The sequence below is a fragment of the Mustelus asterias genome, chromosome 19 (genome assembly GCF_964213995.1).
Source record: "Mustelus asterias chromosome 19, sMusAst1.hap1.1, whole genome shotgun sequence".
Taxonomy (NCBI): domain Eukaryota; kingdom Metazoa; phylum Chordata; class Chondrichthyes; order Carcharhiniformes; family Triakidae; genus Mustelus; species Mustelus asterias.
Window position 1 is genome coordinate 51,138,612 of NC_135819.1, and position 24,727 is coordinate 51,163,338.

A 24,727-nucleotide genomic window follows, 5' to 3' on the forward strand; every position below is an offset into this window, starting at 1 on the left:
CACCCTGGGAAAAAGTTTCTGACTATCCATTCTGTCCATGTCTCTCATAATCTTGTAGACTTCTATCAGGTCGCCCCTCAACCTCCGTCGTTCCAGTGAGAACAAACTAAGTTTCTCCAACCTCTCCTCATAGCTAATGCCCTCCATACCAGGCACCATCCTGGTAAATCTTTTCTGTACCCTCTCCATAGCCTCCACATCCTTCTGGTAGTGTGGCGACCAGAATTGAACACTATATTCCAAGTGCTGCCTAACTAAGGTTCTATAAAGCTGCAACATGACTTGCCAATTTTTAAACTCAATGCCCCGGCCGATGAAGGCAAGCATGCTGTATGCCTTCTTGACTACCTTCTCCACCTGCATTGCCACTTTCAGTGACCTGTGTACCTGTACAGCCAGATCCCTTTGTCTATCAATACTCTTAAAGATTCTGCCATTTACTGTATATTTCCTATCTGTATTAGAGCTTCCAAAATGCATTACCTCACATTTGTGAGGTAATGCACACTAACTGCTCTGTTCATTGGCTACATACATCAGTAGGTAGCCACAATGGTTCCTCCTCAGTACTACTTAAACCTAACCTATACTTCTTAAAGAGAAGTTGCATTGAGGCTGCTTGAGGTGCAGAGATTATTCAGGATGGCACCATGCAACAGACAATAAATGTTGACCGTTGGAGAGCAAGTGGGGAAGCAATAGCTATTGGGGATTCTATTGTAAGGGGAATGGATAGACATTACTGTAGCTGTAAACGAAACTCCAGGATGGTATGTTACCTCCATGGTGCTAGGGTCAAGGGTTTCTCAGAGCGGCCACAGAACATTTTGGAGGGGAGGGTGAACAGCCAATGGTTGAGGTACACATTGGTACAAATGACATAGATTAAAAAAGGAATGAGGTCCTGAAAGTGGAATACAGGGAGTTAGGAAGTAATTTGAAAAATAGGACTTCAAAGGTAGTGATCTCAGGATTACTACCAGTGCCACGTTCTAGGCAGAGCAGATATAGCAGCATATATCAGGTGAACACGTGGCTGCTGAGATGGTGTGAGGGGGAAGGTTTCAGATTTCTGGGACATTAGACTGGCTCTGGGGGAGGTGAACCTCTGCAAACTGGGCAGCTTGCACCTGGGCAGGATGAGACTAATGTCCGAGGGGGAGTATTTGCTAGAGTGGTTGGGGAGGATTTAAATTTAAATGGCAGGAGGATGGGAACCTATGCGAGGAGTCAGAGGAAGGGAAACAAGGATAAGAACAAAAGACAAAAAGGGGAATAAGAAAAGTGATAGGCAGAGAAACCAAGGACCAGAATCAAACAGGGCCACATTAAAAAATAATGGAAACAGGACAAGGAATGTTAAAAAGACAAGTCTCAAGGCTTTGTGACTTAATGCGCGGAGCATTCACAATAATATGGATGAATTGATACGCTCAAAGATTTAAACAGGTATGATATAGTTGGGTGTACGGAGACATGGCTGCAAGGTTACCAGGAATAGGAACTGAACATCCAGGGGTATTCAGTGTTTAGGAAGGGTAGACACACAGGAAAAGGCAATGGAGTTGCAACAGGAAATTAATGTCATAGTAAGGAAGGATATTAGCTCCAACAATGTGGAATCTGTATTTTTCTGCATTCTGTCTGAACTGTTTGCCATTCCTGGAAGCTTACGTCCAGGTGGATGCACTCAAAAATTATATTGCAAGGGTCCTTCAGTGAGAACCCTCTCAGAGCCACTCCTGGGGGGAGGACAATCTTACCATCACGCCCTGTGAACCGGTAAGATCGCGCGAGAGCTGAGAAATCAAATTCGTGCCCGATTTCTCGCCTCTTGCGATCTTACCGGCACCGATAATCCAGTGAGGTTAGCTTCGCACCCTTTTCTGGTGTGAGGCAGAATAAATTATTTAAATTTTCGGGGGACCCAGAGGATGGAGGACAGGCAGAGGCAAGGGGCCGGCATGCCAGGAGGTCCAGGGAGGCCCTCACAGACAGACGATTCTCCAATTAGTAGGTTTGGTGTCCAGCAGCTCCAACCCCCACCTCCAACGAAAAAAAAACTTCAACTTCTCCTTCTCAGACCCTTGTCCATCCTTCCAGAACCCTTGTCCACACTTCTCAAAATAGTGTTCCCCATTCCCCCCTCCGAGGGTCTCATTGACACCACACCAAGGTGATGGGTCTGGGTTGGCTGTATTAGCGAGTGAGAGGATGATGACAACATGCTGTCAGACAAGCAGTGGTGCTGTCTAAGCCTGACTCCTGCCTGTCTTCTGACTGTACACAGAGTTCCAGGCTCATGTCTGAGGGGAAGGAGGGGTATGGTGTGGCATAATGTGGCATATGCCTAGACAGGAAGGGGTTGTGAAGAGGTGGGTTTTAAGGAAGATGTTTTGGAGTTTGGGTGCTGGAAGGCCAGGGGGTGTCAGGGAGTGGATGGATGTGGACATTCCAGGTGTGACGTGATGGGACTGATGCCAGCAGGTGACAAGTGGAAAACCACCCTTGCAGCCGGAATGAAGTCATTCCCTTTCTTGCAGCACTGAACGGCTGGCACTGACTGCTGCAGCCACTGCATCCCAGACCGCATTGTCTTCCATGCTACTGGCTTGTCTACCCGCTGGGGGGTAAAGGGTGGCCCGCCTCTCCTCCATTGCATCCAGAAACCTGGTGGGGGAGGGAATTTTCCCAACCCGCCCGCCATGGGGATCGTAGTGGGCAGGGGACCATGCAAAGCTCCGTTGACCACGGGTGGGATTTTCCGGGTTTTGGGGCGAATGTGACCACATAATCCTGCACTGGTCAGGTCTGCCGCCATGAAGCGTGGAGCTGCTCTCCGTGCTGCCATCATTCTGGCGTGACTGGCTGTGAGTGCAGAGGGAGTGTTTAAACGCAGTTCACCCCTTGTTCCCAGTGCACAGCTGCGAACCAGTTCGGGAGAGTCACACGCCTGGGGACTCCATGCATGATTCACGTGGGGGTTCTTTCAGTGCCCGAAGTGTGGAGCAGTTGCGATCTGATTCACGCCGGTACACCAGCTATCTCACCCAAAGTAACTGTCATTTTTTGCGGAAAATTCCGTCCAATGTTTCAGTTGTGGGTCTTTTCTATATCCACATTATATCCCTCATTTGCATATTTACATAATAACAGGGATGGGTTGGCTAATTCGGCTGACTCTAACACTGCTTGTATTGAAAAAGTGATTCATTGATTGTGGAGCACTTGGGGCATTATGAGGCCATGATAATCACAATTTAATTACAATATCCCATTTACCGGGTGGATGATGCTACGATCGAGTCTCAAAAGCTATTGGTTACGGAAGGAAACGTTAGGGAAAATGAATAGCTTGAGGGGAATTTGTGAGAGACAGATCATGGTGCTGGGTCCACTGTTATGTGTCATTTATATTAATGATTTGGATGAGAATATAGTAGGCATGGTTAGTAAGTTTGCAGATGACACCAAGATTGGCGGCATAGTGGACGGTGAAGAAGGTTATCTAGGATTGCAACGGGATCTTGATCAATTGAGCCAGTGGGCTGACGAATGGCAGATGGAGTTTAATTTAGATAAATGCGAGGTGATGCATTTTGGTTGATCGAACTAGGGCAGGACTTACTCAGTTAATGGTAGGGCATTGAGGAGAGTTATAGAACCAAGAGATCTAGGGGTACAGGTTCATAGCTCCTTGAAAGTGGAGTCACAGGTGGACAGGGTGGTGAAGAAGGCATTTGGCATGATTGGTTTCATTGATCAGAACATTGAATACAGGAGTTGGAACGTCTTGTTGAAGTTGTACAAGACATTGGTAAGGCCACACTTGGAATACTGTGTACAGTTCTGGTCACCCTATTATAGAAAGGATATTATTAAATTAGAAAGAGTGTAGAAAAGATTGACTAGGATGCTACCGGGACTTGATGGTTTGAGTTATAAGGAGAGGTTGGATAGACTGGGACTTTTTTCTCTGGAGCGTAGGAGGCTTAGGAGTGACCTTGTAGAGGTCTATAAAACAATGAGGGGCATAGATCAGCAGGATTGTCTATCTTTTCCCAAAGCTAGGGGAATCTAAAACTAGAGGGCATAGATTTAAGGTGAGAGGGAGAGATACAAAAGGGTCCAGAGGGGCAATTCTTTTCACACAGAGGGTGGTGAGTGTCTGGAACAAGCTGCCAGAGGTAGTAGTAGAAGCGGGTACAATTTTGTCTTTTAAAAAGCGTTTAGACAGTTACATGGCTATAGAGGGATATGGGCAAAATGCAGGCAATTGGGACTAGCTTAGTAGTTAAAAGAAAGGGCCGGCATGGACAAGTTGGGCCAAAGGGCCTGTTTCCATACTGTAAACCTCTATGATTCTATACAATAAAGGAAGAAGAGGATGCTGCATTGTGATTACAGAATTCACGCAGAATTGAAAGCAAGTCTCAGAGAAGCTAGTGCAGGCAATATCTGTAAAATAGATTCTTCTTTGGCCCTTACTCCTCAGAATCTATCCCTTCAGTGCAGGAGGTCATTCAGATGGGAAGTCAATCCCACTCTGGCCCTATCACTGTAGCCCCCATGTATTCACCCCTGCTAGTCCCTCTGACACTAAGAGGTAATTTAGCATGACCAATCAACCTAACCCGCACATCTTTGGACTGTGGGAGAAGACCGGAACACCCGGAGAAAACCCACACAGACACGGGGAGAATGTGCAACCTCCACACAGACAGTGACCCAAGACAGGAATCGAACCCGGGTCCCTGGTGCTGTGAGGCAGCAGTGCTAACCACTGAGCCACCGTGCCACCCAACCAACTGGGATCCAAGTCCATAGAAGAGTGCACGTCTCTTAGGTGAATTACTGTTTTTCCACGATATTTTCAGCAAAAGCGGGAATACTGAACAGAGCAGAAGGTACACTGTAATGCAATTAAAACTAATTTGTTGAGAAAAATGTTGGTGTATATTTATAAAGACAGAGCAGTTTAGAATAGCTAAATGAGATGCACACTGGGTAGACTCCAGTAGTTAGTGAATGAAGAGATGTTAGGATGACCCATTTAGATGAAGAATTAACAGATTAGTATCTGCAATGGCCAGAACTGGGCTATTAATCTGAATGCTTACTGCATTGCAAAACTATACATTTTAGTGAAATCTAGTCATCATATTTAGCAAAATTGGGTGCCTTTATAAAAATGAAGAGTTCAGCTAAAAATATTTTAAAAACTGTACACTTGAACATAATGTGAATTTAATGGATAAATTTAAAATGTCGAGAATATATTATTTGATTGGACAGGTATTATTTTTCAAAACTGGAGCCCACTTGTGTATCTATAAGTAAGCTGCATCCATGTTATATTCAAGTGATTAAAATGATAATTCATTAATAATTCAATACTCTACATTTTGTCAGTGTTTGCTACCTGCAACATTAGATGTTCCTAAATTGGGGGTTTATTAATGTTACCAATCTTCCACGTAAAATTATAATTTTTCCTTGTTGTTATTTTTCTCCAGTTTGGTGCTAATGTTAATGAGAGAACAAGAGAGATAAATTTTGATTTATCTCTAAAAATTAAAGTTTCACGTCTCTGGAGTACCTTTATTATCGCTACCCAATTAGTCGATGTATTTTCTGGTGATATTACTCCAGTTGTACAGAATACGCATGGATGCTGTATCTCAAAAAAGTCTACCTAAATACGCAAGCCTCTGTCCAAATGGCGAGGAGCAGTCTTGTGAGATAAGAGGCCCTTGCAGACATTACAGCAGAACAAATGTCAACGTAACTAACAAAAGATTATTAATGGGACAAATTTGAGTTCCAATATCATGAACTGATCACAACTGAAAGAGATGTTTCTTCAGATGTACCTAGCCTCTTGCCTGTCCCCATCTATCTGCTGTTTGACATCATGGGTGAACTGCACAATAATGTCTCTCCAATGGTTGTGTGGTGATATCATTACTGCAGTCACATTTCAAGGCATATGTGAGGTGCCAACTGAACTGTACATTGGAAGCATTGTTTGAGTATCCCACTGGTGTACGGGTTGTACAAAGGTGGAATGAGTCAATGGGAGCGATCTTACCAGAACTTGGTAAAGTGTCAGGACCTGACTGGAAATAATATGTTTCTCTCCAGAGAAGCAGGCCGATTTTCTCTCCAGATTTTCTGACACTCTGTCAAGAAAAAAACAGGTGGGTGTGTTTCACGCTGTCATGTTGAGGGGCGGGTCCTAAACTCACCGGTATAGCCCGGCTGCACTGAGATCGGGCTGCCATTTCTAAAGGGTGCCCCAATCAGAGGAAAAGATAACCTCACCTCCACCCCACCAGGGAACTTTTGGGGGCTTTTCCGCCCACCTGGCAATCAAACACGGCATCCCACCCCAGCTCCTGCTCCGAGATTAAAGCCGGCATCCCCATCTGAGAGCCCTGACTCGATCTGGTATGACAATTGGCCGGGTCGAGGATGTCACTCCCATTCCATTACACTGCACTTGCAGAAAGGGAGGTCGCCGTTTGTAAATGTTTTCTGTATGAGCTGGCGTAAGTAATACAAGAGTTCTGCTGATCAAATAAAAACATTGCTAGCATCGGACCCCTTCCCCCCACAACACCCCACCCAAACAGCCATTGCCGGTATCCCCAGCTGCCCACCACCACAAATAAATAAATCCCTCCCTCATGAGGCTCCCACTAGTGTCCATCCTGGTACTGCCCTGGCACAGGTTTGCACTGCCAGACTGGCATATGCATGGTGCCAACCTGACAGTGCCAATCAGTGCCGGGGGCATTACCAGATCACTGTCTGGCCATGTCCCCCCCCCCCCCCCCCCCGGTCCCCCCTCTCTCCCCGGGGGCTATACTCATCTTCACACTCTCGGGGGATCCCCACGACAGATTTGTGTCTTGGAGAATCTGTTGTGTCACATCGGTGAGGTATGGAAATAAGCCTGGTTGGGGGGCGGTGGGGGGTACATATGGCAAGGGGAGTGGTTATTATTTTAAAATGTATTAATATTACAATGTATTCAAATCAGGTTCACACCCATTAACAATCACTTCCTATGGAGCTGGTCAAAATCCATTGTTTACCATAGGGGATAGACTGCAGCTATTCGCACCTCTGCTGGTATAATGAGTTTGGATGGTTCTCTCTTTGGTATAAATCCAGGCTGGGGAGACAGATTATCTGCTGTTCCCTTACTTCATGAATGTAATGAGCCCACACAATGATAGTTGAGATGCACAAGTATAAGGTTTCAGCTTTATCCTGTAATTACAGTTGGAAGTTTTCAGAACTGTGGAAAACTTTCAAGTCTTGCAAGCTGCCGCAGCCAATGATTTGGCCCAGCAAAGTCCATTTTTAAATAAGCAGGAAGTAAGGCTTGATTTACACAGTTAATGATCCCTTTCATGACTTATGGACATGACAACATCAATCTCATAGAAATCATAGGAAGCAAATTGCTGAAAGCTGTAAAAACAGATGACGTACCTTTAGATCTGCAAATTAACTTCATTGGCATCAAGCTCAAAGATAATCTCCAAATTGATCTGGAACATTTTGTGCAATGCAAATGCCAGCAGCTCCAATAAGAAATGGTGAAAGATTCTACACCACAGAAACTGTGGACAAGCCTAGTTTAAGGATTGGCCTGATTCAATTCACTATATCCACAAACTTGTGAGACCATTAACGGGGCCATCTTCCAGGGAGTCGTTTGGAAAAGCAGGCAGATGATAGTCATGGAATTTTTTTGACTTGATATTCTTCAACAACTTCATCATCACACATGAGATCGGATGAGAAGACTTAGAAGATGCGGGGTTAGGTGCATTGGCCATGCTAAATTGCCCCTTGGTGTCCCGGGATGCGTAGGTTAGCAGGGTAAATAGGTGGGATTACAGGAATAGAGCCTGAGTGGAATTGTTGTTGGTGCAGGCTCGATGGGCCAAATGGCTTTCTTCTGCACTGTGGGGTTTCTATGATCCTCTGAAGAGAGACAGTCTATTGGCCGGGAATGAACAATGACACTGAAGTTGTCGTCAAGAAGTATCAGGCATATCAAGACATCACATAGAATTACAGAATCCCTACAGTGCAGAAGGAGGCCATTCGGCCCATCAAGCCTGCACTGACAACAATCCCACCCAGGTCCCATTCCCGTAACCCTACATATTTACCCTGTTAGTCCTCCTGACACTAAGGGGCAATTTAGCATGGCCAATCAACCTAACCCCTACATCTTTGGAGTGTGGGAGGAAACTGGAGCACCCGGAGGAAATCCACGCAGGCACAGGGAGAATGTGCAGACTCCGCACAGACAGTGATCCGAGCCGGGAATCGAAACCGGGTCCTTGGCTCTGTGAGGCAGCAGTGTTAAGCACTGTCGAGTCTGTCTTGTTCTTAATTATTTTAGCTTCAATATTAATCGGTAATCATGATTTATTTCGCTTTCAGAAAATGGAAATTAAATTGGAAAGAATTCAGTGCTTTGATTTCTAGCTTTGAGGTCTGCTGCAACATTTCAATTTGATTGGCTGTTTACCCTGCTAGATGATATCGCTGCTGCTGGATGTTTGGAGACCTCTTTGACCTGGTGTCAGATTTAAACTTCCTGGGCTGGAGTCTCTCACCTCGCCTGCGGCTGGGATTCTCCACTCCCGCTGCAGTGAATGGAGATTTGGCTGAGTGACAAATTCTCCGTTCTCACTGGTAGTGGGGCGTGCGAGTCCACAGAATTCCGGCCCCTGTCGGGAAAGGGAAAATCCACAGAATGGAGTTCGCTGGATCTTTGTGGGCAGTTTGTTTTTATTAGGTCACTGTTGAGTGAGTTGCCTCTCCACTGAAGGTGAAATTTAGGTCATTATTGTCAGGTAAATCATCTACCATGAAGTATTACATGACATAATCACTTCAGCTTTTGTCAGCTTTATTCCAAAACATTAGGGAACGCTGACCTTTACTTCCTTAACTTTTTCTATTTATTTCTTTTGTTTCCATTATTTTGTTTGAAGGTTGACACTAATCTCTGGGAAACATTTTGGACTGAGTTAATTTTAGGCTCAGGTTTAGAGTCATAGAGGTTTACAGCATGGAAATGGGCCCTTTGGCCCAACTTGTCCATGCCGCCCAGTTTTTACCACTAAGCTAGTCCCAATTGCCTGCGTTTGGCCCACATCCCTCTATACCCATCTTACCCACGTCCAAATGCTTTTTAAGAGACAAAATTGTACCCACCTCTTCTACTGCCACTGGCAGCTCATTCCGGATACTTACCACCCTCTGATTGGAAATAATTGTCCCTCTGGACCCTTTTGTATCTCTCCCCTCTCACCTTAAACTTATGCCCTCTCGTTTTAGACTCCCCTACCTTTGGGAAAAAGATGTTGACCATCTACCTCATCTATGCCTTTCATTATTTTATAGACCTCTATAAGGTCATCCCTAAGCCTCCTAGGCTCCAGGGGAAAAAAGTCCAAGTCTATCCAGCCTCTCCTTATAACTCAAACCATCAAATCCCGGTAGCATCCTAATAAAGCATTTCTGCGCTCTCTTTCTAGATTAATTGTGTGTCCATTGCAAATTCAAAGAAGTCCAAAGATTGATGGAAAGTTGTAAGTCTCATCAGCACACTTGCCACATGCTGCCATTGCCCGCCGTCTATTGATCATAATATGAGGCTGGGGGTTAAACTTGCACAAACCTATTGCTGGCAAGGTAGCGAGCATTCCCACTCGTGGCACCACTCATATTTATGCACATAATTCAAATTGTGGCATGAAAACACACAGTGCTGGAAATAGTCAGTGAGTTCTGAAGAAGAGTCATAGTCAACTCGAAATGTTGGCTGGGATTCTCCAACCTCATTTAACCCGCCCCCGTGCCAGCGACAACTGAGAATTTGGCACTCAGCCAAAATTCCATTCACTACAGCGGAACCGAAAAATCCCAGCCACGAATGAGGTTGGAGAATTCCAGTCATTAGCTCTGTTTCTCCCTCCACAGATACTGCCAGACCTGCTAAGTGTTTTCAGCACTTCCTCTTTTCATTTCAGGTTTTCCAGCATCTGCAGTATGTGTTTTTATTTTAAATTGTGGCTATCATTTAAGATTCCCATCAAGTACTCCGAGATAATTTCGGCAGTTTTGTGGAACATTACCACTTTTGACTGGGAGGTCGACTGATCAGCCATTCACTCTTTGGAAGTGAAAGATCCCAGGCAGCACTGTTATGGAGTGAATAGATGTTGCCCCTGGTGTACTCACCTGCACCTATCCCCCAACAACCTCAATGAAAAACCCATCATCTGGACATAATCACATTGGTCTTGCGGAAGTTAGTTGTAGGTAAATTAGTTGTTGCTTTCAGTATCATATTGAGGGTCAGCATAAAATATAGTGGCTTTAGAGTCTTATGATTGGCCAGAACTTACCATCTGCTCACACCAGCGGGATCTTCTAGTCTCGCTAATGGCGCACGCTTGCCAAAGTACCAGAAGATCCCGCCGCTGGCCAATGGCGCGCAGCCTCCCTGATGCACATCAATTTAGACACGAGGCTCGAAGCTCAGTAAATGAAGGCTTTTATTTACTATTAATGAAGCTATCAGAACTTATATACACTATCCCAGACTGAAGGGGTCCCGGCCAGAGCAGGGACTCTTATACCTCTCCCAGGAGGCGGAGCCTGACTGGGATGTGCCACAACAGTATCATACACAGGTGTAACAACCCCACCCTAACCCAACAGCAACAATAGCACAATCCAACAGTAACATATGTACATCCTTGTAGTCCTGGCCAGCCCCTGGCTCAGCACTATCCAGTGGGAACCAACGATGGTTCACCACACTCCCGCATGAGAAAAATGCCACGGGAAGGGTAGGGTGGCATGGTGGCACAGTGGCTAGCATTGCTGCCTCACAGTGACAGGGACCCGGCTTCGATTCCCAGATTGGATCACTGTCTGTGCAGAGTCTGCACGTTCTCCCCGTGTCTGCGTGGATTTCCTTCAGGTCCTCCCACAATCTGAAAGATGTGCTGGTTAGGTGCATTGACTATGCTAAATTCTCCCTCGGTGTACTTGAATAGGTGCTGGTGTGTGACGACGAGGGGATTTTCACAGTAACTTCATGGCAGTGTTAATGTAAGCCTACTTGTGACACTAATAAATAAACTTAAACTTAATATCATCATTGTCTTTGTGGTTCAATAGATTCTAACACCATTAACCGCTTCAAAATGAAGGTGTCATGATCATTATTTGGGAAGAAAATATATGGCGGGAGAGGTACATGGGTCCTCAGCATCCTGAATTCAGGTTTGCGATGGCAGAATGGGGACAGAAGCCTGGTCCTTCCCACTGTGGGATATTCACTGCGGGGCACTGAGTTACCGAAAGCAGAAGCCTTCGTCCTGGGAGGACGTTGGTAGGGAGGAGGACATTGGGAAGTGGGATTCCATGGGCCCCAAGAGGGCACTGCTTGGTACAGGAACCAAAGTCCAGGAGAAATTGGAGGTGGAGCCTAAACCCAGATCATGAGTTGAAGGCAGCTGAAGGTGGGCCTCTGTCAGGGGTGTGGGCTGCAGGAGAAGGAGGCACCAGAATCCTCATGGGGAGGGAGAGTGGGCAGGACAGTAGTCAGGAGCTGGTCAGCAGAACAAGTGGTTCACTGCATTGATGAACCAATTAAGGGCTTCAAATAGGGCAGATATCTGGAGAATCATAGAAGAGGTATCATAGAAACCCTACAGTGCAGAAAGAGAGGCCATTTGGCTCATCGACCTGCACTGAAAATAATTCCACCCAGACCCCATCCCTGTAACTCCACATATTTACCCTGCTAATCCCCCTGACACTAGGATCAATTTAGCATGGCCAATCAACCTAACCCACAAGTGTGGGAGGAAACCGGAGCACCCAAAGGAAACCCACGCAGACACGGGGAGGATGTGCAAACTCCACACAGAGAGTGACCCGAGGCCGGAATTGAACCCAGGTCCCTGGCACTGTGAGGCAGCAGTGCGAACCACTGTGCCACCATGCCACCCAAAACTGGCAGCAAATATTCACTGTAAATAGTTTGTTTCTTGGAGCTTAAGTGTTTATACAATTTTGATGCCAGTGAAAGCAACCATGTTTTTAAAAACTCCTTGGAGTCTGTGTGCTTAAATCCCACTTTACACCAGGATTCTTCTGCAAGATCCTATTTTAAATGTCACAGATAATCTGCACATTTATGGTGTGTGAGCCGTGATGGTTCATCTGCAAGAGTTCACAGGGTTAAATTGAGGATGTTGCAGTCTTTGAGCGATCTGTAAAGTGCAGTCCCTTCTCATTCTGCTTCCCGCTGACCAAAGAGAAGATGAGTGAATGATTTTTTTTTGGTTAAAGGCGCGTCTGTTATCTGCTTGAAACATCAATGAAGCTGCGGTTTGATTGATAATGCTGCTGTTAAACATGGCAGCTTGGAATTAGCCAAAGGCATACAGGTGTGGGGCTCTAATGGCCTTGACAGCCAATGGCAATATCATCCTTGGGGTGGAAGCTGGTTGGAGGTCAGTTCCCAGGCGATGACACAACTCTTGTCACTACCTCTCAACTGAAATGCATTGCGCACAGACAGTATCCTCAGGCACGCCAAGATAGAATTTGGGCCTGGATAGTGATGGATTGGGACAGTCCATCTCGAATATACCTTCACCTGCCTGCCTTCACTTCTTGTCCCTGCAAATAAGTTCAAATAATGGCAATCCCTTTGTATTACCCCGATGGAACTGAAAATATCTCTGCTAAAACCTCGTCCCTAAATCAATAACGGCAACACTATATTCTACACCCTCCCCTCTACTTCTCCACTATGTACTCTATGAATGGTATGTTTTGACTGTAACAGCTCGCACAAAACAATATTTTTCATTGTATCCCAGTACATGTGACAAAAATAAATCAATAAATCACTAAAGTAATGGTGAATATCTGTACTCAAATTATCTTTTCGAATTGCAGTATTCAGCTATCATGGGTCTTTCTGAATATGCTGACTTCTTGTTAGCACTAAGTGGTCCTCTTTGTGTAGCTTGTGCCAGACGAACTCACTTCTAATGAGAATCATTCATGCATGCATTTATTAGCATCTCATTAAAATTGATTTTAATATTGTAATGAGGTTCAACTTCACCTGATTGCCTTCCATCTCCGCAGATGTGCAGTCAGGTTCCCAATCCAATTTTATAGCTATCTCTGAGCACCCACTTGCCTCCCATTTAACCACACCTAAATAGAGCCCTGTGAATCAGTGCTCCAGTTTGTTAAATTTTAGCTTGCTTTTCACCTACACACAACCATAAACAAGTGTTACCTTCAGCACGACAGGATTTTTCAACAGACAAGAGTGTTTAGTCATATTCACCATGTTACAGTCGTCACTAGAATAGTTTGAATATATATCATAGAATTCAAACAATGCAGAAGGAGGCCATTCACCCCATCGAGCCTGCACCAACAACAATCCCACCTAGACCCCATCCCCGTAATCCCCCGCATTCACCCCACTAATTCCCCTGACATTAAGGGGTAATTTATCATGGCCAATCAACCTAACCCGCACATCGTTGGACTGTGGGAGGAAACAGGAGTTCCCGGAGGAAACCCACGCAGACATGGGGAGAATGTGGCCCGAGGCTGGAATTGAACCCGGGTCCTTGGCGCTGCGAGGCAGCAGTGCTAACCACTGTGACACCATGCCCTCCCAAAGAATTGTGGGGCTCGTCCGGGATTTGAACCCGGGACGTTTTGCATTCTACTGAAATTCCCTTAGCGAGAATCATACCCCGAGACGAACGAGCCAAAAACTAATCTGGCTGTATTTTATTATTTTGTTGATGATGAAAATATAGCATTGGCATACAATGTAATACAATGCTTCTAAAAATATTGAATTTAACAAAATCAAACCATCCAATTATTGAGAAGTAAATACTAAATATACAGCACGGTAGCACAGTGGTTAGCACTGCTGCTTCACAGCTCCAGGGTCCCGGGTTCGATTCCCGGCTCGGGTCACTGTCTGTGTGGAGTTTGCACATTCTCCTTGTGTCTGCGTGGGTTTCCTCCGGGTGCTCCGGTTTCCTCCCACAGTCCAAAGATGTGCGGGTTAGGTTGATTGGCCAGGTTCAAAATTGCCCCTTAGAGTCCTGAGATGCGTAGGTTAGAGGGATTAGCGGGTAAATATGTGGGGGTAGGGGTAGGGCCTGGGTGGGATTGTGGTCGGTGCAGACTCGATGGGCCGAATGGCCTCCTTCTGCACTGTAGGGTTTCTATGATTTCTATGATATGAAAAAGTGTGGATGTGGGCTGTTTGTCAGTCACATCTTAAATGGTTTATTCTCTAGAAAACACTTCAATATTTATAGCACTTGAGACCCATGAACCAGTATGTAGTACAGCTGTATATGTGGTATTCATAACTGTACACATGGCACTGCTTGTAAATCTGTCTGGTTATCTCATTTTCTAACACTCCACGAAAGTAGCAGTTATCAGGGTAGACCATTCTGCAGACATGCATCACATTACACTTCCTTTCCAAACCATACACAGTTAGACTAGAGGCTCTGCACATAATGTCTTCTATTTATTCATAGTTATCTGGTGTATAACACAATTGAAGGACAATGTGAAAATGAATCCTCAGAAATTTGTTCTGCATCAATTTTATCATTGAAGCTGCATTTTTCATGTATTATCAAGCTTCAGACATTCTTTCTTTGGAATGAACATTATGCAGATAATGCTAAGAAGTCCTGCAGTTCCTTTATACCCTGCAAAAATGAACAAACTTCAAGCAAGATGAGATTAGAAATGGATTCCACTGACACATGTGGATAGAATAAAGATACCTTATGCTGCAATGCTGTTTTCTTTTTGGAAAGGTGGTCTGTTTGCATATCTGGTTATGGGATTGAGAATCGTTACAATTAGAGATAATTGTATGGAACCATTAAAGTGAATCCGGTAAAGTCCATGGGAGAATGGATTGTGCATGTTTGGTGAAAGCAGGAGAGTTAATGGCCCAAATGGCTTTTTCATATGCTTTCTAACATCTGACATGATCAGAAGTCCACATGTACTGTACTGGGCAATTAAAATGATGTGGAGATGCCGGCGTTGGACTGGGGTAAACACAGTAATGTCCTGTTTGTGAACAGAATTCCCACTCACCTGAAGAAGGAGCTTAAGGCTCCGAAAGCTTGTGGCTTTTGCTACCAAATAAACCTGTTGGACTTCAACCTGGTGTTGTTAAACTTCTTACTGCAATTAAAATGAGCCAGATTCAGGAGCAGCAATTTGGTTCTCTGGTACAGTTACTCTATTAGTGGCATCAGCAAGTGCTAAGAAGGAGCTTTGCTGTCTTGCTGTTTATTTCCCCATAAAAGTAACACACAGCACAGGTTCTCTCAGCTGAACAACAGCAGAACCACTTCATAATTCAGTGCCACATTTGCTGCTGCTTCTAACTTAACACCAACAAGACTACTGAGTGTGGGTGAAATGCCACGATCGATAAGAAACAAAAAAAACCTTTTAGATTTTCTAAGGTGTGGAACTCATCAAGAAGTAAGCAGGGCATGTCTCTCATTAAGTGTCTGGATACATTTTGGGCTAGTGCAGATTGTGAGCTGTCACTTGAGGACATCCTTGGAGGCACAGGGATAGGGATCTCCAATAACAAGTCAATAGATGGAGATGGGAAGAATTGCCAACATCAAGGTGAGGGATGCAAGCGATTGCTCTCTTTTCCACCCCAGGTATAACCCAAGTTAGATGCAGACTAAGAATCTCTTTACCTTCCCTAACAATGTGCTTTAATGTCAGCCAGAGAAAAACACGACCCACATCCCAGTGAGACCTTTCTATTTCTTACACCAGCTAGACTTGTGGGTGAATCTTCCAAGCAGTGACAGTCGCCGTCGGATGACCATTCTGCTCCTATTTGCTTACCTTGCACTGGAGGTCCACAGCTCTTTGGATCTGGGCCTTCTCAGATATGTGGAGCGTTGAATGCTTTTTACGGCACCCTTTCATGCCCCCTTTTTACTGCACTAATCGCCATATTCCCAAAAGTTTAAATGTCCAAAAGTCACTTTGAGAAGTCACTGGCGAGAAGGAAAGTGTGTAAGATAGATGGGTGAGGATGTAGGTAGCAGGAAGGTGGGTGAGGGGGTAGTGGTTGTCGAGTGTGGGGAAAGTTTGATGGGGGTTTAGTTGGGGGGGGTTGGATGTAGGTGGTAATCAAGTGGGGGAGTTTTGTTGAGGGTCAGGGGGTAGTCAGGAGGTGCGGGGGTAGTCAAGTAGTTGACAGGGTAATTGGAAGGTAGGTGGCTAGTTGTGGGGTGGTGGGTGATTAGTTGGGTGAACAGAGGAGGTAGTCAGGAGGTCCAATGAGGGGTGGCTATCAGCAGTATAGTTACACGGGTTGGAACTAGTTTTAATCCTTCTAACTTTTCCTGGGTGACTATTCTGGTAAGTAACTTGGAACCATCTGAATTTTCTGATTCTAACTTATTGTTTTGGAATGTTCCAGATGCAGGGGAATTGCCCACTGGCTATCCAAAGGTCCCGGGCACTTCCCGTGTAGTCAGTACATGGAGACTTCCGAGAGCCTTCTGCGTTTTAGGAGAATTTTCATGAAGGGTATGACCATCCGAAGAATGAAAGTTCTTTGCCATGGTCTCTGAATAGGACTGTCAACTTCTCAATATTTCAATTGGTTTTAAGCAACAAAGTCACGCAGAGGAAAAGTCCCAAAGTACTGAGTACCGAAGCTCATTTCAGGAGAACAATTCAAACTGAAACATTGAGGAAAAGTCTCATCCTATCTCAATGGGTTATATCAATCTCAGGGCACAAAACAATGACATCTCATTTCAGTACCCAGAGAGAAGCTACAGGTCCCACCTGCAGCAGGAAGTTTTCCTGATGGGGGAGCTTAATTTGGCAATAGGCCAAAAGTCCATTTCTTGCGGCGGGGGGGACTTTAGCATTTCTGTTCCGGGGACTTTAAAGGCTGGTTAAACACAGGTCGAGTTTCTTGACGTACAATGTCAGGAAGCCCTTTAGCGTGCAGTGGCATGGTCTACACGCTCATTAAAAGTTAACCTCACTGGAATCAAGCTCCCCACCAGGGAGAAATTAGTACTATCTTCCCCAACTACACATAGGTGGGGTTCGCCTGGTAGTCTTCTTCCATGATCAATGTTGAGTTGCCGTTGCATTGTCCTGCATTAGGGGAGTGTCAGTTAGTGGCAGCCAGTGCCTGAGACTGGTTGGGTGGCAGTGCCAAGTTCACCCTCCAGGCAACAAGGAAGGGAGAAAGGGTTAGTAAGGGAAGGGTAGGGAAGTGGCCAGGGGAAGGTAGAAGGGCTAGTGCAGACTGTCTGGGTGCTCTTGAAATATGGTGTCTGGACCTTCGACCCCATGAAGTAACGTTGGGATAGAGCCTCCCTGCCTGCCTTGCTGTGGGCATCGGTGAGCCCCTCATGGATGTATATGTAATGAGCTACAGCGCAAGATCACATATAGCCAACCATCCTGTCCCACAGCGGAAATCATTCCCATTTCACTCGCACCATTGGACTTGGACTCCAGAACAAAATAATCTGGTCCAAATTTGTGAATTGAAGAACATTACATCACAGATAATTCTTAGGGCATTATCATTGGTTGCCAGCGGTCATTTATTTTTGTATGTGCAAGTGTGCATATTTCTTATCCTTTGGGTGAGTGCCTCAATTTCAATAACCCAGCAGAAAGCCTTTTGTAATTTTTAAGAAAGAAAAAGTTAGTTTATTTTCCACATCTTTACTCTTGTGGCCGGGTGTACAGGAAGTCACTTGATACATTACTATCTCATCGGGTCAAAGGTCCTGGCATCATATTTAAATGGTGCACGGACAATCATTCACTTACTGCAAGCTGGGTGCTCCGCTTTGCCCCTCTGGAATCCTTGCAGCTGTAGTTCACACTGGAGAAGCTAGCAGACGTGAGCAACCACGTCCCAGGACATCTAAATGTGCCCCTGGCATTGCCCTTTGCTCATTACTAGATGAAAAAAACTAACCTCCTGCCATACACCCATAGTCGGGCCAATACTCACCATTGCAGTGGACCCTGTTCACTAGCATCTTGACCTTCTCGAGGCCCAACTGCCTCTTACTGCTCAAGCCCTTGCTTCTCCTGGCCTTGTGCCAACCTGTGATGGGTCCTTTTCCTTGTCTGGAAGACAGCCATTTACAAGGCAGGGTTCAGCATCAACACCTCTGCGGATCTATGAATGATGGAAGAGATAAATTCAGTGAGCAGGTCCTTGACAGGTTTCACTCCATCTTTAAATCAGCAGGCCAGTGATAAGTCCTTCACCAGGCCTTCATCTAGACATGGCAGCCCCATCCTACCCCTTCCAGGTGAAGGACATCCTGGAGGGATGCAGATGGGTGTTCATCTGCTCATGGAGGCATTGTTCTTTGATGAGGGTGATGAGAGCCATATGCAAGAAGCCTCCCTCTGACACCATTTTGCATCCCTCCATTACCCTTGAGACTTGAGGAAGAGACAATTGTCACCTTGGCAGCAAAGGCAAACTAACCATATGAACCTTTGTTAGCCATGACCATTTAGCCAGGAGGATGGAGGTTTGGAATCACAAGTTAGCTGCCACCCACTAGCTGTGTCCCTTGGAGGCATCCACTTCCCTCCCAATCTCCCTCCCCTTCTTAAACCCTCCCAATCTCCCTCCCTCCCTCCCTCTGTCTGCAGCAGGTGGCAAATCACTCAATGAACGGCACCTCCACACCTTGCTGGGATCTCAATGTTAAGAGACTGGTGAATCAGGAACACAACTCTTGCCATGTCCAGCGTTGGCACAGCTTTTGCTACTGGGTCTCAATCGGGACAATTCTGCAATCTCACTGCACTGATTCTTTAGCGCAGCGGGCCAGAAGAATCGCACAGGTGGGGGCGTTTCGCGGGGTTCCTGTGAACCTTCGCACCCCACTAGTGACTCCAAGTGCCAGACTTCTGGCATGGTCTGTTCTGCGCGGAAATCGGCGAGGACATTTTAAATATCATTTCAATGTTATTAGTGGCCTCTGGACTGAATCCTCCGGGTCGCTAGCCTCTCCCATGCTGCCAGAGTGTTTCACTCCAGTGGATTTTAGAGTAACTCCCCACATTTGGGAAGCTGGTGACCCGACCCTGCTGGAGTGAGGGGGGGGGGGGCAATCGGGCCTTCCAGGGAGTTGGGTGCTGGGGGGTGGTGCCCCCTGTGCATAGGCACTCTGACAGTACCCGCCTGTGCCCTCGGCACTGCTGAAGGGGCAAAGTGCCAATGCCCAGGGGGCACCTTGGCACTGTCCATTGAGCATGGGACAGTGACAAGGGGGCATGGCCTAGGGGGCATGGGGCTACGGGGTGGGCTGGCAGGGTGTCTGCTGGGTGGTGGGGATCTGCACTGCAGGGTGTGGGGTGGACGAGGTGCTGGAGATCGAGGGACTCTTGCGGGAGATGGTCAGGGTGGTTTGGGGGGGCAGCATTGTCGGGGTCTCGAGCTGGCCGGCAAATGGGAGGCTGACAGTTTGGTGCCACTGCGCATGTGCAGAGGCCCACTTGCTAGGTTAGTATCGACTAGAGTTTAAAAGAGTAAGCGGTGACTTGATCAAACCTAGTGAGACCTTGAAGGGTACGGACAGGGTAATTGAGATTTTCTGCGCAACCCGTTGAGTGATTAGTGGCGGCAGGGACAGCCCACCATGAGCTGGTGGTGGGATCTTCTGGGGTTTCCCATTGAATGCACCCCTCACTGTCAAGAAACCCATGGCGAGGGAGCGCCACTGGCCAGACTGGAAGATCCCGCCTGTGTGAACAGCGAGGAAATTCCAGCTGGAGAGGATGTTTCCTCTTGTCAGGGAATCTAGAATTAGAGTTCACTCCCCTCTGAGCTTTCAACTTGAACCAGCTGACAAAGGAGCATTATAGCAGTTTCTTAAGGCCTGTGTCAAGTTGAGTTGGAGGTGAGGAAGTCGCACCTCAATTGTTACAGCACAGGTTGCCTCGAAGCAGCTAAGTTTAAAGGTCCAGCCACTTAGTAAGTGTATAAGAGAGATGGGGAGCTTTGAGGGGCTAAGGGAGTTCGGATGGTCAGTGGGTGACAGAGAGGTGATGCAGGGGATGATTGATTAATGGGGGGGTTATCAGTGGGAGGACTGGTCAGTGGGGGATTGGTTGGGTGGTCAGGTGGTGTGGGTAGGGATGGTGGGAAAGGCAGTTAGGGACTGGGAAAGGCGGTCAGAGTGATGGGAGGGTAGTCGAGTGGGTACGTAGTCAAGGGTGAGTGTAGTCCTGGGGTGAGGAGGGCAGTCAGGTGTTTGGGGATAGTTGGGAGGAAACAGTGGGATATTGAGGGGTAAGGGGCAGTCCTGTGGGGGGGTGGTGATGGAGTAGTGTGAGAGGGTGGGAGTTAGTCAGGAGCAATTGGGAGCTAGTCAGTGGGTGGTGGTCGGCAGGATCCTGTGGTGGAGCAGAAGGGTGTGGGAAGTCCCATGGGAGGGTTGGAATGGGTCAGTTAACCAGGAATCAGAAGTGGTTTTAATTATTCTATCTTTTTATGTAACTATTGTTGTAACACTGGTGGAACAATCCAATTTAATTCAGAGTTTCGAATGGTTCCCAGTGCAGGGCAATTGCACAATGGAAGTTTGAACTTGCCAGGTATTTGCCATGTGATCCTTATCTGGAAACCTCTTGGAGGGGGACCTTCAGAGCATCTTTGAGCTACTACCCAGTTAGGACACTCCAGAGATCTCAAATTTTGTGTCTTAGTTTTTAAACAGTCACAATATTGTTACACCAGCATGGTCATGACAATTACTAAATTCAAACAGGTTCAAAGACTTAAAGTTGAAATCCGTTGATAGTATTTATTGTAACTATGGTGCACATTTTCTGTAGGTTTTGGACGGACACATATACACCGTGATTTATGAACTGCACTGAGTGTGGAAGCTTATGGGGAACATTTTCCCAATAGGAAATGCTTCTTAAAGTGGCAATGTTTGAAATGGAGCATCATGTACTGTGTTCTGTATTGAGATTTGGACCGGTATCTACTAATGTATCCACCAACAGATTAGATCTAAGCTCCGCAGTCCTGTCACACCCAGTTGTGAATGGTGGTGAACAGTTAAGCAACTAAATGGAGGAAGAAGCTCCACGAATATGCTCATCCCCTATGATGGCGTGTGGTGATGGCAGCACATTAATGCAAACAATAAGTTTGAAGCATTTGCAATGATCTTCAGCCAGAAATGCTGAGTGGATAATCCATCGCAGTCTCCTACTGAGGTTCTCAGCATCACAGACCTCAACTTTCAGCCAATTCGATCAATCCATGTGATATCAAGAAACAGCTGATTCATTGGGTAGAGCAAAAACTATGGGCCCTGACAATATTCCAGCAATAGTACTGAAGACATGTGCTCCAGAACCTGCCGTGCTCCTAGCCAAGCTGTTCCAGTACAGTTACAACACTGGCATTTACCCAGCAATATGGAAAACTGCCCAGGTATGTCCTGTCTGCAAAAAGCAGGACAAATCCAACCTGAACAATCACCAACCCATCAGTCTACTCTCGATCGTCAACACAATTATGGAATGGGTCAACAACAGTGCTTTCATATGGCATTTATTCAGCAATAACCTGCTCATGGACACTCAGTTTGAGTTCTGTTCAGGTCTTCTCAGCTCCTGACTTCATTACCATCTTAGTCTTAACGTGGACAAAAGAGCTGAACTCCAGAGGTGAGGTGAGAGTGGCTGCCCTTGATATCAAGGCCACATGTGATGCAGTGTGGCATCAAACAGCCTGAGCAAAACAGGAGTCAGTGGGAATCAGAGGCAAAACTCTTCACTGGTTGGAGTCATTCCTGGCTCAAAGGAAGATAGTTGTCGTGGTTGAGATCAATCAATTCAGCACAGTACTTCACAAGTTACTCAGGGGAGTGTCCTAGAGCCAACCATCTTCAGCTGCTTCATCAATGACTTTTCTTACATCATAAGATCAGAAGTGGGGATGATTGCACAATGTTCAGCACCATTCATGATTCCTCCAATACTGAAGCAGCCTGTGCCCATATGCAGCAAGACCCGGACAACATCCAGGTTTGGGCTGATAAGTGGCAAGTTTAGCATCCATGCCACACAAGTGCCAGGCAATGACCATCACCAACAAAAAAGAATCCAACAATCTCCCCTTGATATTCAATCGCATTACCATTGCTGAATTCCCTACTACCAATATCCTAGGGGTTACCATTGACCAGAAGCTGAAATGGACGAGCCATATAAATACTGTGGCTAAAAGAGCAGGTCAAAGGCTGAGAATTCTGCAAAGGGTAACTCACCACCTGACTCCCAAAGCCTGTCCACCGTCGACAAGGCTCAAGTCAGCAAACTGATGGAATGCTCTCCACTTGCCTGGATGAGTGCAGCTCCAACAATACTCAAGAAACTTGACATCATCCAGGATGGAGGAGTCCACTTGATTGGCACCACATCCACCACCTCCAACACTCACTCCCTTCATGATTCACTGCACAGCGGCAGCAGTCTGCATCATCTATAAGATGCACTGCAGCAATTCATCAAGACTCCTTCAACGCACCTTCTAAACTCGTGACCTGCGCCACCTAGAATGACAAGGACAGCAGATGCATGGGAACACCACCACCTCCAAGTTCCACGTCAAGCAACACACCATCCTGGAACTATTTTGCTATTCCTTCACTGTCACCGGATCAAAGTCCTGGAACTCCCTTCCTAACAGTACTCTATACCTACCTATCTATGATGTGGAGATGCCGGCGTTGGACTGGGGTGAACCTGTACCTATCTACACATGGGCTGCAGTGTTTCAAGTAGGGGCTCAACACCACCTTCTCAAGGCTGATTGGGGGTGAGCAATAAAAATGCTGGCCTAACCAGCAACGCCATGTCTCCGAAAATAACTTTAAAAATGTTTAGGGGCAGTAGGTGACAACCAATCTTAAAGTTAGCATGCAGAATAGTATTGGGGTAGAAAGAAATTTGAAATCCAATAATGGGAACAAGTTGATTCAATCTAAAGAAGCAGGTAAAAGAAAAAAAAACTTGAAGGAAAGGTTTCATCTCATGAATTGATCAAGAAAGATAGTTTTTAAAGTAATTCCAGTGCCTTTGCACTTGCAGAAGGATGAGCATTCTAAGCTTTTAATAGAATCTAACTCTGGTCACATTAGTGGAGAAGCTCTGGGACAACTAGGACACCCTCAGGACATGAGCCCAAGATAAAACAGGACAGAAGCTTGAACCACAGAGCAGTACAAAATTGCACCTCCAACCTTGGCACTAGCCCCCTGAGGTATTTTAAAAATGGCATCCTGATCTCTGGAGAGCTGACATTGTTGGCTCTATCAGGCCCCGTCCCACCAGCATGTTGGTGTAGATCACTAAGTCCTGAAAAATATGGAGAGAAAATCTGACGAGCTGCATATCGGTATTCTTGCCTGGTCCAGCACTTCGAAAAAAACATTCCACCCATTGTTAGCTAAAGTTTAAGTTTTTGCAATTCAGGGCAAATTATTGACCTACTTAGGAGATTGACGGAACACCAGGGAGAAAGAGTAATGGGCAGCGTCTCTAATTGGCAACATGTGACTAGTGTCCAAGTGACTAGGGATCCGTGTTGGGGCCTCTGCTATTCACTATTTATTAAAGACTTACATGATGGGATAGAAAGACATGCATCCAAGTTTGCTGAGAACACAAAGGTTTGCAGCATTATTAGTGTGTAGCTGAAACTATAAAATTACGGAGAGATATTAATGGATTAAGTGAAAGAGGAAAACTGTGGCAAATGTCTTTCAATACAGGCCAGCATGAGGTCATTCATTTGGACTTAAAATAAATACATCAGAATATTTTCTAAATAGTAAATGGCGAGAAGCACTGGAGATCCAAAACAATTGAGGGTTCATCTACATAGTTAAAATGTTATGGGCAGGTAGAAAAGATAATCAAAAAAGAAATGCTAACCTTTATATCTAGAGGATGGGAATACACAAGGCAATAAATGATGTTACAGTTAAATAAAGCCCTTCATGCCTGAAGTACCCTGGTAGCATGGTGGCACAGTGGTTAGCACTGCTGTCTCACAGCGCCAGGGATCCAGGATCAATTCCAGCCTCGGGTCACTGTCTGTGTGGAGTCCGCACGTTCTCCCCGTGTCTGCGTGGGTTTCCTCTGGGTGCTCCGGTTTCCTCCCACAGTCCAAACACGTGCAGGATAGGCTGATTGGCAGTGCTCAATTGCTCCTTAGTGTCAGGGAGATTAGCGGGGTAAATACGTGGGGTGACGGGGATAGGGCCTGGGTGGGATTATTGTTGGTGCAGACTCGATGGACTGAATGGCCTCCTTCTGCCCTGTAGAGATTCTATGATAGTGTGAGCAGTTCACACCTTCAGCAAAATACATTGGCTTTGGAGGGAGCTCAGTGTAGAATGCCAGTAAACTCGTAGTAGTATAAATGCCTGGCCTACCAAGCTTTAGCTTAGTGGCATAAATACACATGAATACCACACTGTAAATATACAATGTGTGAACTTCATGTAATCAGATGCAATTA